Below are 17715 nucleotides of genomic sequence, written 5' to 3'. Positions count from 1 at the left end.
CGGAGGAAGGCTGCGTAAAATACGACAGTTTTCCTTCTTTGCCCGGTCTGACCGGGCGAACCTCGCCCGGTCGGGCGCGCGTAACACGTTTCCAAAATTGCATCTCATAACTTGATTTCTTCATCGCCCGGTCTGACCGGGCGAAGCCTGCCCGATCGGGCGCGCGTTGCACCGTTCAGAATTGGGCTTCTTCCTGTGAACTCCTCATTGCCCGGTCTGCCCGGGCAAGCCATGCCCGGTCGGGCATTCCACATAAATTGCAGTTCTTGGCTATCAACTCTTCCGAATCTACTAAAAACACGTCCAATTGCCTAGAAACGCTTCATATTCCTGAAAAGCTTACTAAAACAATCGAATACACTAAAGAAGAGATTGTTAGCAAGAAATAGCTCCGTAGAGCTCAAAACCATGTAAAATCATGCAATCAAACCGGGGAAAACCATTGTATAAAACACGTATATCAGTACCCTTAAAACCTTTTGCCCGCGAAGCAGCTTTGAGTCTAGGTCTTCGGTAAAACGTCGGCATCAAGAAGAGAGTATTTCCCGTGTTATTTGTTCTTGGAGTGCACCAGGTGGTAATTTGCAGCTTGTGAGGGATACTTTGGCAGAGGATTCTCCTACTTTATCAGTGGTTGGTGATGAGGACCTTGATTTGGAGGACCGTAATATCAAGCAATGTCGTAGGAAGATTTGTAACGGCCATTACACTGCTGCAGTCCGGGTTCTTTCTTCTTCAGGAGTTGCTCCTTGTAATGACGCCACTCTCGCAGATTTACAGTCTAAACACCCTACTTCTCCAGCTCCATCCTTGCCTGATATACTTGTTGATGGCCATCATCTCTTTACTTCTTCAGCTGTTGTTTTGGATCAGATTAAGAGTTTTCCTCGTGGCACATCATGTGGTAGGGACGGCTGCTCAGCACCTTATGGATTGCTTGAGTGGTGCTGCTGTGGCTGTCTCAGATGAGTTGGTTGACTCTATTTCCGGGGTGGTTAATCTCTTTCTAGCTGGTAGATGTCCTATGGAGCTAGGAGAGTATATTGTTAGTGCTCCTCTCACACCTCTTCTCAAGCCTGGTGGTGGTATTCGTCCTATAGCTGTGGGTACTGTTTGGTGGCGTCTGGTTTCAAAGGTTGGTGCTGTTATGGTTGGCTAGTCTTTAGGAAGTTACTTTGATGGTCTCCAATTTTGTGTTGGAGTTTCTTCAGGAGGTGAGGCGATTCTTCATGCTGTGAATCGATTGATTGAGGATCGTGGTTCCGATGTTGGTCTTTCTATGTTGTTGGTGGATTTTCAAAATGCCTTCAATCAAGTTGATCGTGCGGTCATGTTACGTGAAGTTCGTCATCGTTGTCCGGGCCTTTCGCGATGGGTTTAATTCTGCTATTCTAATCCCGCCAGATTGTATTACGGGGACCACACCTTATGGTCGTCTCAGGGGGTGCAGCAGGGTGATCCCCTTGGTCCTCTACTTTTTGCTTTGGTTTTACAACCCCTGGTGTGTAAAATCAGAGACACTTTTGATGTATGTCTTCATGCATGGTATTTGGATGACGACACTGTTATTGGTGACACGTTGGTGGTGAGGAAGGCTTTGCAGTTGATTATGGAGGAAGGGCCTCGTTTTGGGTTACATCTTAACGTGGAGAAAACTGAAGTTTTCTGGCCTACAGAAGACCCTCGAAGCAGGCTTGTGGGTGTTTTGCTAGTTCCGATTCCGGTTTTGGGGGTGAGCTTTAATGAAGAGGGTGACCAAGACCATTGCGCTTATAGATAAGGTTGCTATGCTTGATGATCCTCAGTGTGAGCTATTGTTACTTAGGGCATGTACCAGAGTTTCTAAACTCTACTTTGCATTGCGTACTTGTCCTCCTAGTACTTTTGAGACGGCTCAGCGCACATTCGACAGGGCTCTTCGATCTTCCTTGGAGCGTATTGTTACTGCTTCGGGGCCTGGGTTTGGCGATTGGCAATGGCGACTTGCCACCTTTTCATTTGCGTTTGGAGGGCTTGGGGTATATTCAGCAGGTGATGTTCGTCATTATGCTTTTCTCGCTTCTCGGTTATAGTCTGCTAGGTTGCAGACACAGCTTTTACGGCATGCTGGCATTGTTGGTCTTGGTTGAGCCTTTGGAGATGTGTTGAGTCTGTTTAATGGAATAGTGGAGTCTGGCATTATGAGTAATCCTAGTGAAGTCGCTGCCCCTAAACTCGTGAAGAAATTGGTAGATATATATTTCACAAAGGTTACCGCTTCTGCAGAATCCGCCTATTCTTTGTCTCCCTGGTAATCAGCACTGTGGAAATCGCAGCAGAGTGATCACACCTCTGCTTGGCTTCGAGCAGTCCCTATTTCTGGGTTGGGTCAGACGATGAACGCAAAAACCTACCGATGTGTGTTGTGCTACAGGATGGGTGTTCCATTGTTATCTATCTTGACGCCGTGCTCTACTTGTTCTCGGGTTTTTACTGGGGATATTTTCAGTGATCACGCGGTGTCGTGTGCTAGTATTGTGGGTATTAAACATCGGCATGATGTTGTCCGGGATACCCTTGTTGATATCTGCTACAGATCTGGGATATCAGCAAGAAAGGAGGTTGACATATGGTTGTCTGGCAGGAATGACGAGGCCCTCAGACCTGCTGATGTGTTACTTTATTCCTGGGATCGTGGTCGTGATGTTTGTGTGGACTTAATTGGGTCTTCTCCTTTGACACAGATTGTGCTATCTGACTTTGTTCCAGGGCGGGTTGTAGCTGATGCGGCTCATCGGAAGCGGGTGAAGTATGAAGCTAGTTGTCGGCAAATTGGATATGGTTTCATTCCCTTCTCCTTTTCTTCACTTGGGGAATTAGAGAAGGAGGCTGTTGCGTTGTTGAAGCAGGTTCAGAGATTCTCGACGACGCAAGACATTGGGGCTCGTATTGCAGCTTATATCTTCACTAGGGTAGGCTTTGCTATAGCTAGAGGAGTGGGGGCCCAGATTGTATCTCGGCTTCCCACTAATTTATTGTAGGTTGTATGACTTTGTCTGTTTTTGAGATATAATAATAATAATTAGAGAATGATGTTGTTGCGTTGCTGAAGCGGATTCAGGCTTTTGCTAGGACTCGGGATATTGGTGCTCGTGCAACTGCTCATATATTCAACAGGATCAGGTTCGCTATAGCTAGAGGGGTAGGGGCCCAGATTGTATCTCGGCTCATCACTAATTTCTTGTAAATCAATTGACTTTGTAGGTTTTTGTTATTTTTCTATAATAATAATAATAATAATAATAATAATAATAATATTAATATTAATATTAATATTAATAATAATAATAATGTTGAAATCTACTCTGCTCTGCTGTGTTGACCCCTACTCTGTTGTGTTATGCCCACAAGCTCTAAAGTACAGGGCCTAATAGTAGTAACGATTTTAAAGCAACCGCTAATGCCACTTCCCACTAGCGTTGTTAAGATGAACCAAATAAAAAAATTGACACCCAGCCCCACCCCCTCCCTTCCCGCACCCAGGAAAACGACCCGGCCACCCATCCCATCCCCAGCCCACGAAACCGCCTCCCTCCCTTCCCAAGCCTTTCAAAACCGCCCCTTCCTTCCCCCACCCCGAAATTGCTCAGAGGTGCCTCTTTGCATGCTATTAGATACCTTAGCGGATAGAGGCGAAATGGTGTTTGAATTGAAAATTTGGTTAGCGCTGCCGCTGAGGATCTAATAGCATGCAAATTATGCATAGTCACATCATTTTGACGCAGAATTTCTCCTCCTCTTTCCAAATTAAACAAAATTACTACTAACAACAATTGAAATGTAATGCCATAACAATTTATGATTAACAATTGAAATGTAATGCCATTACTAATAATATTCACTTCTTGCGTAAAACTTTAAATTAATTGAATATAAAAATAACAATTAATTTCTGTAAATTAGTACATTAATCATAAATTCTTTTCAATGTTAATCATAAAAAATTCAAGATACAAACCTCTTAATAGGATAAAATTAAATGATGTATGGCCGAAGTACTTATTAAAGCAATTTTTTACTCTTATTTTTAAGGGATCCAAATTAAATACAACAACAACTTAAACTTACAGTGCTTTTTCGGTGTGGCCAACCACACCATGCGACAACCTGACACTCACCAAAACATTGACCAAGTAACCCCTGACCTATTAACTCTTGATCGATCGAGTAACCCTTGACCCACCGAGTAGCCGCTGACCAAGTTATGCTTAACTGACTGAGTAGCCCCTGACCAAGTTATGCCTAATTGATCGAGTAACGCCTAACTGAGTAACCCTTGACCAACCAAATAACGCTGACCAAGTAACCCCGACCACACTATGTGGCCAGTCACATATGAAAATTTGTGTTAAACTTAACATTTAGTACAATAGTTTTTGTACTTATTCACCAAAGTATCCAAGCTATACCTAGTTAATACTCGATCACCCGCCCGTCACCTCTATTATACCTGTATAATCCTTGCCTCTTCACTTTATTTCCAAAGTATTTACATCCACTTATAATACATGCCTCATCACCTCCTTAGTCCTTATTTGATTAATAATTTAAGTTGAACTTAATATATTTTTCAAAACCCCTTTCTTATTTTTATACCAAAAATAAAAATAAAAATAACATTAACATAAAATTATAGTTATTAGGTACCCATTAAAAAAACAGCCCAGATAATTAAAGTTTCATTCCTATTTCCAAGAGATCCAAATATTGATTCTCATCACATGTCTTTGTGGCTATCTAAATATCAAAAAAGCTATTTAATAATAAAAATGTAATAAAAAAAACTACAATATAACTATGTACTTTTAATTTAATAGTAATATATCTATTGATTTTTGATCAATTATTGTTTCATGCAGTTGCATATATTTGACAACTAACTTTTACATCAACTACATACTTAAACAATCGATGTAAAAGCATGTGTGGCCTTACCACTACACGAATACAAAAAATAGAAATTATTTGACAATATAATTTCATTAAGTGTAGTTTTTTGTTTTTTTTTTTTTCAAAAAGGAAGATTTTTCTATGTGGCTAGCCACAATGTGTGGTTGGGGTTACTAAAGTAACTCGGTTAGGGATTACTCGAGTTACTCTTGACCGAGGTCACCCCTCAAGTAAACCCTGACCGAGTAACCCCTGACTAAATCCCTCAAGTAACCCCTTGAATAACCCTTGACCGAGTAACTCTTAATTAACCTGTGACCGAGTAACCCCTCAAGTAACCCCTGACCGAGTAACTCTCTGACTGAACCCCTCAAGTAACCCGTGACCAAATAACCCCCTACTAAACCCCTCAAGTAACCCCTGATTTAGTAACTCGAGTAATCCCTGACCGAATAACTCGAGTAACCTCGACCACACGATGTAGCCAGCCACATATAAAAAATTGTCTTTCAAAAAGGGGATATGTCATATGTAAATAATAAAATTCAATGTTGTACGGTCAATTAAATTGTATAAAAAAAATATCACAAATATACTTAAAGTATCTTAGTTGACTTTACAAACTACCAGTTATGAAAAGTCAAATATTAAGCGTAAAAAAATAGAATTTTGTTAAAATTTTGAAATCTTTTTTCTCATTATACCTTATATAATCAATTTTGTAAAGTTAGTCAAAAGATTTTTGTAATCATATAATTTTATTAAATATATAATTTATTTGAAAAAGATTATATAGTAGTCCGTAAAATTATACTAAAATATAATTGTTTTTTGATAATTTCACTTTTTGATTTTTTGGTAAAAATATTATTTTTATTTCTGTAATAAATAAAAATATTATATGTATTTGACAAAGATTTTATACATGTTTATAATATTCATATGTTAGGAAAATATTTTATATGTTATTTTATACATGTTTATAATATTCATATGTATTTGACAAATATATTTTCTCTTTACAGATATGTTAGTCATATTCTTTAGAAGATCACGTATCTATAAATTGAGTAGAATATTGCATGGGTACTACTATACTAAGACTATTTCGGATATAACATGAGCAATAATCTACTCAACATGACATTACTACTTAATAGGTTCTTCTAATCCTTATGACTTAATCTGTTTTTATTGATTCACTAATCAATAAAAAAATTGAGTAATCATATGCAATTATTTAATTTTCCAATGCAAAATCAATCCTTAATTTTTTTAATGCACCGTACCTATCTTGTTCCAAGTAACTTTTTAATATAAGAATTATAATTTTTTTTAATGTAAGGAGCATTAGACAGTTAATTATCAACTAATCATGCAAGTTTATGATACTTAATATTACAAAAAGATCCAAACCCAATATCATCGCCTATATGTTATGTCCAAAGTGGGCGGACAATTTATTGTTTTAGTAAAGAAGAATATCTTTACTAAAACTATATACGAGTGGCCCTGTCAAGTTAAAGGCCCATATACGAGTAAGAATATAATATGAAAAAAATTATATGAAGTAATAATACCGTAATAATATAAACTTCTATTATTAATGGCAATTCTATAAAATATTGTGTAGTCCTCCATAAAATCAAAAACTTAACTAAAATATAAAAGAATTTATAGTTATAAGGATTATTCTATAATATGTGATATATGAATAAGATTTTTGACAAATATACACCGAAACAATTTTTAACCAAAAAAAAACAACTTAACTAAACTAAACTAAACTAAAACAGGGGCACGTGTCAGCCATGGAAGTAGTGTACCCTATTTTAGTATAGTATATAGATAGATTATTTCTATTATTATTACAAATTAACTTGTAAATGTGGCTAGTTACTAGTCATTGAAATAATTAGAAGAAAACGCATTCTAAAAATGTGATTATTTCACATTAATTGAAAGTTGAGATTATTCAAAGAAAAATAGTCAATACTAAAATTATTAAAATCAAATTTTCTTAAAATATATTAATGATTGAAATAACGCATTAACCAGGTGAAATGGAAGCAGCCTAAATCGTGAAAACGGGGTATTTAAAAGGACACAAATGAAGTATTTTTTAATCGTCAATGATCGAAAACACGTATACGAATTACTAGTAAAATACTTTACTTATTTACAGTCTTTCTCTTGAGTTAAGCTTAACCTTTTTCATTGTTCACTGATTTGTCTTTAGCAACCAAAGTTTTAGGTTGTACGTGTGATTGCAAAGCATTATTTTCCCACGATGCCCATAATAAATAGAGTTACAACATCACATAATATCTTATTTTAAAAATCTTGTTAGCAAACAACAATTAGTTAGGCAATTTCCTAATTTAATTAAATTAAGAATGTATGTCAAAGTCATCTGTCGATCGGTGTAATCAATGTTCATTTTAATTCAATATTGCTGCTTTTAGATGCTCCCGGGACGTTCGTTAGCTTTTGCTCTTTTAAAAATCGCAGGTTACAATCAATATATATGCCAATTAGTTACTCCCTCTATATTTATATACGTGAAATGTGTTGACTCTTTACACTATTCACTAATGCTTGTGATTCATACATAAGAATTATAATCTTATGGTTACTTGTTGGAAACGTCTCAATTAATAATTTATTAATATTCAATTGTTATAATTTTACTTACTGATTATTTAAGATATTATCAGTCAAAATTTTGCATTGACATACGTAAACAAGTAAAACATTTCACTTATTTAAATACGGAGGGAGTATATACTAGCTACTCTCTCCCTTTATTAACGCTTTGTCGTATTATACGTCATCTATCAATAATCAGGTAGACCGCATATATATAGTAACATGTACCTAATAAGGAATTTTATTTTATTTTATTTTATTATTATTTATTTTTTTAATTTAACAGGATTAAGGACAAAAGGGGTTTGAAAGTACAAGCAAACATTTAAAGAATTATTTTGAAATAGTGTGTAAATATATTGTGATTGAAGAATGGGAAAGTATTAATTTTAGACACTTGGTCTTATCAATTATCTTAATCACCTACCCTACCCAACCAAATTAAAATGTAGTAAATGAAATAATTGGGAGTGGAGGGACTAGCTAGAAGATGGGAGCTGATTATTTTACACTCATCACACTGGGCAGCTTCATTAATTTTGTCTATAAGTGACAAGATGCATGTTTCTCAAGTATACATCAAGTCAAGTCATCTTTATTACTCAATAATACTCCGTAATAAATTTCTTGCCAAAGATAATAATAATAAATTCGACACCATTAAACCTACTCCAACATTCTTTTTCCTTCTAATATAACGTGTTACGCGTACACACACTTCACACATAAAAAAAAGTAAAAATGAGAACCTTTTGCGTGAGATTAGACTCATCGTGAGTATATATTTAACAATAATATTCTAATACTGTATGTATTAATATTCTAATATCTGACAATAATATTCTTTGAACATATAATTTGATCATTGAAATATTTGATTATTAATGTTATATATTAGAATATGAATGTCATATATTAGAATATTATTGTCAAATATTAGATTATTATTGTCAGATATATTGGACTCATCGTGAGTCCGACTCACACAATTTTTTTCGAAATAAAAAAAAAACAACAAAAGTGCAAGAATTCCAGCAAATTAAATAAAAAAAGATATTTTTTTAATGAAAAAATGATTCATAAATAAAAATAAAAAATAAAAAAAGGAATGATTCATCTGTTTTATTAAATTTGTAATTGAAGAATTAATCTTTTCATCTTTTCCCATAGAGCAACTATACTAAACTCAGACAACTAAATTTAAACAAAACCCACAACTAGGGTACTTACTACATTCAAATAATGTTGTTTTATCTTATTATTCAAACTCCAAGGCAAGGAGTGGCATTTTGCCATGTGTTAATTTTTTTTTTGTCATTTCACCACGTCACTTTTACTTTTTTGCCACGTCACTTTTGCAATTGTATTATTGTATTTAAATGTGCTTGATTTACGCATTAGAATAATGATCAATTGTATAATAAATTAATTAATTCAGTTATTTTATAAAAAAAATTAAATATACTTTTATTACCCAAATTAAGTTTTCAACCGATAGTATTTAGGCACAATTGAAGTTATTGATTTCAACTTTAAAAAAAGAGAAGGTGTTACTTGCAAATCAATAGACTAGCCATTATTAGTATTTATTTTGGTCACAATTGAAAAGTTGAATAGTTACAATATTTTTAAATTGTTTTGACCCATTTAATTTATAAAATTGTAACCGATATGTATTCAATATATTTTTCCCTATAAATTAACTACCCAAAGAAATGATACACTAAACGGTCTAAATCTCTAAGAGAAACATTTTACTCGGTTAGTATTGTGTTAGGTGAGTATTTGTTTACTATACCTTACTTGGCATGCAGTGGACATATTTTGCATGCTAACTCATTTTATTACACTTTTAATAAATCACCCCAAATTAATTATGGCTTATATATGTTTTAAGCTATAAGTAGCATTTTGGTTTGATGATTATGTAATATGTATGATTTGCTATATTTTAATATGATATTCCATTGGTTGATTTCCTTTATAGTTCACTCAAAGCTCTTAAGGTTAGTGCGTGTAAAATTCTTCATTATTCACTACTTATGCTTGGTGCATGGTTGAATATTGGTTTGATGGTTCATTTGCGCATCCAATTTAGAAAGGGTATTACATTTTTTTTATATAAAAAGGATATAATGCATGTAATTATTTGTCATGTAATTGAATATGAAGAAGAGAACCAAACCCGAGGCATTGCCCGGGTCACTAACTAGTTGAAATTAATAACAAAACATGATAAAATAAAGGGAAGGATCGAAAATAGCCAATTTTTTTTTGAAGAAATGTGGCTATTTTCGGCCTCAAAACACAAATTTTGAATCACCATAAAGAATAAAAGGGGGAGATGAGAAGGGGTAGTTGGAGTTTTTTATTATACATAGAACAAAAATAAGTTCAAATGAAATAAAATATAAAAATACAAATAGGTTGAAAAATACAAATTAAAGAATTTTAGAAAAAATAAAATAAAATAATTTCAAATAAAATAGTTCAAATAAAATAAAATAACTTTATAATGAAATAGCTACCCTTAATTTCCCCGATGCCTTTTTTTTTTTTTCTTTAAGGTTTATTTAAAAGTAGTGTTTCGGATCATATGTTAATATTGTTCACACCTATTTTAACCAATACTCCGTATTACGAGATAAGACAACCCATGCTTAAGAATAAAAGGGGAAGTAAGGAGATCCCCATACTACCCAACAAATGTAATTGATGGGGCTTAAACTTATGCCCCTACCAATTACGCCATATAGGAATATAATGGTATTAATAAAGTAATAAGGCTATAGTTACATTGAGGTCTATATGGGGTGTAGCCCATGCCCATGTCCAGTAGTTGAACATTAATAATCTGGTTGATTTCGACTGGCATGACATGAAAAAATTAAGGAAAAATTATCAAAAATAATACGACATTTCAAAAATAAAACAACCTTTTGATTATTCCAAAATAAAATGACCTTTGACTTACACCTTCTCAAAATAGAACGTGACCGGTTGGTAACTTGTTTAAGAGGTTAAACTAGACACATGTAGTATAGTGATTGGTTAGATTTTTTTTAACGCTTAAAATTATTTTAAAATATTTTTTTTTTATAAAATTTCCAAACCCCACCATACCAGCCTACTGTCCCCCCTCCCCAGCCACCGTAAACCCACCCCCTCCCTCACCACCACTGCATGCAGACGCACCATGGCTTCCACTTTCAACCACCACACCCTCAATTGATCTCAAAGTAACAGCTTTTTATCTTCTCTACCCACGCCTTCGACCTTCGCCACTACGACGACGTCATCTCCTAACTTCACTGCTCCATTTTCAACCACTAGTAGAAAAAAGCAATTGGGCTACCCCAAATGAAAAGCGATTATTGAATTTCACTTTCAAAAACCCACCCAAAAAAAAAATGAAAATACAAATGGGGAGCGGTTATGGGTGAACCGCTTCCAATATTGTAATTGGAAGCGGTTTGAACATTGAACCGCTCCCCATACTTTAAAAAAACCCTAACAATACTAGCTAATACCAGCTGCCCACCCCCTTGGCCCCTTCATAATTTATTTATCTCTCCTCTCTCCATTCTCAAGCCTCTCTTCTCTCCTTCTCTCTTTCACGCATCTCTTCTCTCAAGCCTCCCTTTCTTTTTTCTCTCCTCTTATCACCATTACTCTTTCTTCACTCTCCTCTTATCTCCATACTCCATTACTCTTTCTTCTATCTCCTTTTAACTTTGTTACAACTAAAAATCAGATTTTTGACTTTTATTGACTTTGACCAGAATTGACCAAGTAAATTGGACCTTAGAGTTAGGGAAAGGTTTTGGGCTAAACAAACTGGGATAAGTGAAAGTGGTATGGTATTATCCAAAGGCCCAATATGGAAAAGAACCGGCTTGGAGGCAAAGTGGACAATTCAATTTTCAAAGAGAGTTGACGTCAAGAAGCATAACTGCAAAACAGTTATGGGAGTCAGCCATAACCGCTCAAATTTGTTTATAAATAGAGGCATGAAGACTGAAAAAAAGACATCAACAAATCAATCAACAACAAGCATTTCATTTCTTTTAAACTTTTTCCTTAACTTTCTTAGTTTCCCTTGGCTTAGTAGCCAAGCAATAGCGTTGTTTCCTTAACATGTATTGAATATCGTCCGTTCATTTCCAATTGTATGAACATGGAGGTAACCTCTCCTTCGACCTGACTCTATCCTTTAATTGATGGACTGCATTTGTATCTTTTGTCATATATTCATCTACTCGTTTATTTAAAAAATCTAACTTGGTTTACTTTATTTGGGAAAGCTTCCTTATTATTTGTTTATGTTACATTAGCAAGGTTATCAATTTTTGAAACCGATAACTCGAGGGAAAACCCCCTAATACTCTAGAACAAGATAGGGTATTTGACTTGTTGGCAAAGAACAATATTTGCCTCAAAAAGTTTTAAGCGACCACAGTGGGAGAATACTAAACTAAATCCATTTAACTATGTTAATTTGGAGGTTATTTCCATGGCTTCTAAGCGTTCAACACGTAAAGGAAATACCCAGGAAGATGTTAACTCGTCTGAACTCAATCCTAAGACCATTTTAGAGATCAACAAGATCTAGAAAATTAACTGCTAATTGAACACATGGCATACTCTTCTTAACAATTCGAGCCTCACACTCAAAGGCAAGATGAGTTAGTTTTAGAAAGAAGTGTAAGCCATTCTCCTACTAGAAATTTACTCAATACAATTTACACGAAATACGTGGATATTGTGAAAAGTCTGATGGAGGATTTGAAAGATAATAATAGAGAGTTGTTTGATAATTACTATCGTGTCATGGTAGAAAAAACCGCAAGAGTGGTAATTGTCGAGTTAAGGAAATTTGACTCCAGTTGTTAACAAGCGGTTACCAGACAAGTGGATAGGATCATTCTAGATATTAATGAAACTCTGAACGCTACTAACGTGGCTTTATCAAAAAGTGTCGCAATCGAAGTAGTTACAAGGCTTGAACCTTTAGTGAAAGACATAATCAACTCAATGAGAAGTTGATGAATGTTCTAACCGCTTTAGGTAGTGGGATTAATGAAGTAAATCAAAGGAAGAATATCCCTCTGGGATACCCTAGAGTAGAAAATGTGAATAGATCTCATGCAAATTCGCCCCCTTTATCAGTTCCAAAAAGTATCACTCCTATTGGTTCTAATGAGGGGTATCGAGGTCAAGGGAGAGTTAATGGTTCAAGGCCAGGTTATGAGTTAGGCTATAACCATAATGGTCAGGGTCTATCTTCCTCGCCTTTGCCCCCACCTGTTACTATCCACCCATTGACCTCTTAAATGGGGACTATGCCCCCTATGGGGATAGATATTGGTCTTACTTATGCCAACTATGGTATTAGAAACTTGCTAGATACAATATGCCATACACAAGCTGTTGCATCTGCACAAAGGGTGCCCTCTCAACCTATTGGCATGAATGGTCAACAATCTCCTACACAACTTGAGAATTATAACCAACATCCATATGAATACCCAAACTCTGGTCACGGTACACAAGGTTCTTCATGGAATCAGGGTCAAGCTAGTAGTCTGTATGGTGAGAGATATCCAGCGATGCCTCAACCTAATTTTAATACTCTAGGAGGGACAAGCGCTGGGTATAGGGATTTCCATAATCCTCAAAGGAATCAGCTTAATCCTTTCCATGTGCATGACACATCTTATGTAATACGCTGTAAATTTTCTTCTTTTAAAATACTCTTTTTACTCTAAATAAACTCATTTTAGGAAATAACCAAAATTCTACCACCATCGTGATAACGGCTAAGGCTATTTATCAAAGTCACATAGCGGAAACCTAATTTAAAAATCAACTTTTCAAAATAAATAACTTGAGTTCACAACCTAAAAACATAAGTAAAATTAAAACATCCACAAGTTTGAACCAATATAGACATGACCCATCCAAAACCAACTTAAAATAAAACTTAACAATGTTAGTCCATAAATAATAAATCGACAATTCAAAGTATAAAACAAAGAAAGCATAACAGATAACTCTCAGCACTCATTCCCTTCATGCTTCAAGTACCCGTCACTTTCTATTTATATTAACCCCTCTACTCACCATATAAATGGGTCATAGTAGGGCCGATCCAAAGGAAAGCCAAATACAAACACAAAACTACGAATCAGCAAAAATTGAGTACATTTGCACAACACTAACATGAACATCATAATAATAATCAATAAAACATGCTCGTCATACAATTCACAAGTCAACTTACCTTTGACTCATAACTAACAACATCAATTATTAATAAATAGCTTTGGATTACGCATCGAACGGGTTTCCTACCTTAAAAAAATAGCCCATTAAAATATTGAGCTTCCAATTAGGGAGCTACCCTAATTGGCACCTACTATGTCACACTTGTGACAAAATTCCAGCGCATTAATGATAAAAGAAAGTACAGCGTCCTATACCCTTGTAGAAGCTATGGTTAAATATAAATCCCCATAACTCCCCCCATATGTTCATAGTCCAGGTGTATACGTTCCAAGAGGTTTGGTGCTTATCCTCTTACACTTTACGTGATTTACCAATTTAACTTGTGAATACTCCAACCAACCAATCAAGAACAAGCATATCAATAACCAACACATACTTCCATTTCATTCTTGAATTAATTGTTAAGCACATTCAATTTATTTTAATTAAGGTTCCTTCCTAGTTTTGTGCACAAAATTGCACTATTACTACCTTGGTGCATAAGATGCACCAATAAACTTCTTTCACTCAATCTCAACTTACATGAGTGAGTAAATTAATAAACTAACTTCTAGACTAAACTCCAATAATATATGGGTGAGAAATAAAATCATGGATCATGCTCAATAATTCTAACTTTAGCTCTTATAAACATACATAAACTTGCTTATTAAATTCATGCTTCCTTGATACTTAAAAATAAACATACTTCCATGATTCACACATATTCAACTTGTATCATGCCTCAAATAACATATTCACATGCTTGCATAATAATTCATATTCCTACAACATCCAATCCAAGCATTCAAACAACCAAACATGCTTCTAATTCATCACTTGAAACATACTTGACATTCCTAGCATGACACTACGCATACATAATTATTTCTCTGCGCATACGTACCTTGAATAATGCCTAAACTCGGCCACACTCGCTAGAATTACCTAGGTCAAAGCTTCTTACAAATAAAAATACATAACTATAATTAATCCACCATTCTCACAAATTTCCATCAACTATAACATACCTTAAACCTCTCTAATTAAACCAATTTAATGGTTTAAAAGCCTTAAAACCTTTTTCTTTAAGTGGGTATTTAAAATCCTTTCAAAAAGACTTAGTTTTCGTGATTTAAATAAAATTGCAGCATACTTATTTAATATTAAACATCACTAATCAACTAGAAAATCATATTTAAATCATCAAGAAGCTTTTTCCTTTTAAGGGTAATAAAACCCTAACATAATAATTAAAAAGTAGTGTGTATAATTAAATTACAGCATTAATTAAGGGCTTAAAACTCATTAAAATACATGTTCTAATCATTAATTTAACAACCACAACCTAGAATCAAACCCTAATCATAAACATTAAATTCCCAAATTCTAGGGTTTGTAAGTTGGGGTTTTTAATCAAATTAAAATCTGAGAAAAATAGGAATAAATTAACAACATCAACTATCCAAAAAAAAAATCAAAATATAATTAAATCATGGCTTGAATTATTAAAACAAGCTTAAAAATTAAATTAGGATAAAAGAGTTTTTTTTTCCCCTTTTAATACTAAATCGAAAAAAGGAGAGGATAGAGAGAGAGGAGGGACGGCGAATGGTGGTAGCTGGTGCTACTGCTGGCCGCCGGTGGTCGTCGGTGGTTGGTGGTGGCGCCGGTGGACGCTGGTGGCGCGTGAAGTGGAGGAGAGAGTGGCGTGGGAAAGGAGGAGAAAAAGAGGAAAAGGGAGAGAGAATAATAAGAGGAAAAGTTTGGGGTTTTGTAAAATATGACAACTTGATTCTTAAGTGTGAAATTCTTGAGTTTTTGGGGTATCTATATCCCCTTTTAAAAATAAAAACATTTATTTACAAAACTTCTATTACTAATTCTATTTCTCCTTGAATTCTCCTTTGGGGCTAACTTGTTGGGCCATTAAAAGCTCTTTTACTCCAACAAGTTAGTCTAACACTTTTATTGATGTTGGCCCTAACACTTTTATTGATGTTGGCCCAATTTAAAACACTTTATTGCCCCAATTATAAGCTTATATTATTTTATACACACTTATTTTATATAAATAATTAATTCATTTAAAATGAAATGAATCATTCTAATTTATAAATAAAATAAATAATTTATATGTATAAAATATTATAAAAATACGGAGTATACATCTTACCAGCCTAATGTACCAATGCATGGTCAACCTCCACAAATGTGGCAGGCACCCCTATTCAGGCAGGTGGAGGATATGATTCAAAGGGCCATAGGTCAGAATAGTGGATATGCTAGGAGATGAACCTGTAGTCCATATCTCGAATGGATTTATAGGATGTATCCATTTCCAAGAGGATTCAAAGTTCTTGAATTCTCCCCTCTCTTCTCTGGCGATAGTACTATGTCTGCCGAGGAACACTTAGTTAGATTTAACTGTTAGTGTAGAGAGGCGGCAGATTATGAATTCCTTAAGCTTAGAATGCTCTCTAGTTCTCTTACTAGTACTGTATTCTCTTGGTTCACCCATCTACCTCCTAATTCGATTCAAGATTGGCAGGATATACAAATACAATTCCTATACCATTTTACTAAAGTTGAAGCAGGGGTCACCATAGGTGATTTGGCTAAGATTGTGCACAAAAAGGGAGAACCACTAGGAGATTACATTTACTGATTTAAAAATGCTAAAATTATATGTCACTTAATTATACCCGAATTAGAGTTTGTGTCCATTGTCCAAAAGGGTCTGTCTTTTCCTTTCAGGAAGAAGTTTGAATGGCAATATTTTCCAGACTTTGTTACGTTGTCTAGCACTGTGATGGCTTATGAAAGGTGTCTAGAAAAAGAGTCTAGATCCAAACATAAGTATTATGCTATCATGGATGAAGAGTGTGATCAGGAAGAAGATATGTATGAGGCAGCAATATATAGCTGAGTTTGTGCAAGAATAACATACAAAAGCTGAAAGAAGTTAATATTGCACTTAGCTTGTATGAAAGGCTGGTTAAAGAAGGAGTGATCGTATCACCACAATAAAGACATGATGATATGTAGATGGCACTTTAGCTCTGTCCATGACACCAATGAGTGTTTGGCTTTCAAAGGGTTTCTAAACAAGAAAATTTAAAAAAATGGAGTACAGATCTCATAGCAAGAATATCAAGCGATGAACCTTGCTGAATATAACCCTAAAGGAAACAACGACAAAGCCAAGTTACTAGAAAATAACCAGAACAGTCAAAATTCGCCTAACAAGATAAGTAATCACAAACAGAAGGCAAAGTCTTACAAAGAGGCAATTCAGATGTTTCCTCTACAAGTTAAAGCAGTAAAGGGACATAAGAATCTGCGACACAATCTTTGTCATTCTTGTATAGACCTGTTGCATTTTGAATTGGTCAGGACTGAAACTATTCCAAATGATCTAGATTGGATACCTAAGCACCAGAGAGTCCATCAAAGAAGAAGGACAAATTTCAACAATCTTACTACTTCTGTGATGAACAAGCTAGGTTATTTCAAGGTGGATGAAAAAAGGAGAATTCTGGAAGGGCTTGGCCTATGGTCAGACATGAAGAACACGTAAGCATGAAAAGAAGGACAGAGGGAGTGTTAAAGGAGAAAGTGACAAAAAATAATAATGTGAAGCTTAAGGAGAAAAGAAAATCCATTGAAAAGGCGAATCAGAAGGAGGCTGAGCTGCCAAATTCAAGCAATTGTTGTTCAGTTAGATGAAGATGCCCTACAAAATGGAGTCCTAAGAACCATTCCTTCACAAATTGTTAAGCCTAAAGTTGACACAGTGATTGAACAACCGATGGATGGTGAAAAGTCTACTAAAATGCCTACCAATGATATCCAAAATCATCCCATAGT

Source organism: Chenopodium quinoa, unplaced genomic scaffold (assembly GCF_001683475.1).
Source record: "Chenopodium quinoa cultivar QQ74 unplaced genomic scaffold, ASM168347v1, whole genome shotgun sequence".
Lineage (NCBI taxonomy): Eukaryota > Viridiplantae > Streptophyta > Magnoliopsida > Caryophyllales > Amaranthaceae > Chenopodium > Chenopodium quinoa.
The sequence above is the reverse complement of the archived record's forward strand: the minus strand, read 5'-3'. Positions refer to the sequence as shown.